The sequence below is a fragment of the Lathyrus oleraceus genome, chromosome 3 (assembly GCF_024323335.1).
Source record: "Lathyrus oleraceus cultivar Zhongwan6 chromosome 3, CAAS_Psat_ZW6_1.0, whole genome shotgun sequence".
Lineage (NCBI taxonomy): Eukaryota > Viridiplantae > Streptophyta > Magnoliopsida > Fabales > Fabaceae > Lathyrus > Lathyrus oleraceus.
In genome coordinates this window covers 41,300,557-41,302,306 of record NC_066581.1, presented here as the reverse complement: position 1 = coordinate 41,302,306, position 1,750 = coordinate 41,300,557, and the positions used below count along the sequence as shown (strand labels likewise).

The window sequence follows — 1,750 nt, the reverse complement described above, 5'->3', positions numbered from 1 at the left end:
TGAAAGAGAGAAGATTTTATCGGAGCCTTACGATTTCGGTGATACCCCGACGAAAAGTGTATCTAGAGTAAGTATTTTCGTTCTGCTTATTATTTCTTGTTCTACCTTCTCTTGTTCTTCTATCTTTTAGGGTTTTTGCTGTTGTATTGAATTTTTAGGGTTTTTCGGCTTCCCCCTTAACATGTCTCTTTGTGTCTTTATGTAGCCCTCCTATGATCGTGAGAGGCCTCCAAGAAATTCTCTCTGTGGTCCCTCTCCTATGTCCTTTTCCGTACCGTTGGTGGTGACATTACCTTAGGGTGCGGGTGAGTGTTCGTACGGACTCTTCTGGGACTTTTTATCTTCACCCCAAATTTGTGACTCCTCCTCTACTCCTCATGTTAACCTTTGTGTTAGTAACAAGTGCATTTACCACTGTGAATTTTTGAAAATGTTTCAATTACACCTAACTAACTGTATGCTAAACCAATGTTGTAGGGAGCACGATAATGTTAACTTGGCTTCACTACGGTTATGTCGATTTCGGGCGTGACAATGCATTGTGAATTGGTAGGTTTGGCAAATAACATTTCCAATGATGCAATTCAATTAGCACCACTACTTGTAGTGGCAGATGCACATATGGAAGAACCAAGTGGCCAAATTTTGCAGAAGACTGAACTAGAAGATATCATATCCCCTTGGTGTCCTTTTGATTATGTTTGAGTTTCGACCAGATACTCTTGGACAAACATCAACATTAGCAATTTAAAGTGGAAATGACTCATTACTTAAAGGAGGAAAAGAAGCTTGAAGATCAACTGCAGTTACTTCAAGAGATACAAGCTTTTTGATATGCTTTTGAATAGTAACAGGGAATATGAGTGGCCTTTAAAAAGTGGAAAGCCATATAATCCCATATATGTCATTGATGTTGCAGTTAAGGTAGGCAATATGGGCCTATCATCACCAGTATTCCATGCATTGCCTTCATCTTGATGCATAGTTTATTCAAGCAAACTGACAGTTGATTTCTTGCAGGGTCTGGTCCTTTGTTTTTCTCATTTGGTTGAATAGAGGTTGGAGGTGTGGAAAGAAAAGATGAAGTTGAGGACTGTGCTTCTAGAGTCAAGAGCTTTTGTTGTTGCCGTGTTAGCTGCATTCTTATTTCATGATTCTCCTTTTGCAGCTCACGTATCAGCTTGGCCTGGTCAGCGTATGTCTCGTGTATCGGCAATTGATCCTCATTGGTTTCGCTTACCTTTATCCGAATCTCTTTGGCTCTATCGGCCCAGTGAACGGTGTTCTGAGTTTCACCAAATGATAGGCTACTTGGGCTAATGTTTGCAATCATGACAGTGTTGCAAATTCCTCCTAATGAATCCTTGAGAAGTTGAGTGAGTTTGGAATTTCGATATGGTATGTGTTTCTTTCCCTCTACAAGAGCATTGATGCAGCTGCTGAGTGCAAGAAGGGACCGGTTTATATTGGCACCCTAAAGAGATCTTAGTGTTCTTTGATCTGTGGCAACAACCCTTTCTGACCCTACAAGATCAATTAATGAGAGTTTGCCCACTCAGTTAACAATATTCGTTGTTGCGGCATCTCTAACTCGGAATTCAACCACAGTCTGCAAAATTGCATGGGAACGTGAAGACGTTTCATTTGCACGAGTTGGTTCTGTGGTTCGGTTTTGATTTCCTTGTTGTAGCAATACCATCACCTCACCTGCAGAAGAAACTCTATATTATGTAAGACCTGTTGCCTTCAT

General features: G+C 40.7%; 1 pseudogene; it reads right to left on the bottom strand.

Annotated features, from left to right (window-relative positions):
• Positions 1 to 747: 747 nt before the first annotated feature.
• Positions 748 to 1,750, bottom strand: LOC127129538 (kinesin-like protein KIN-8A; annotated as a pseudogene).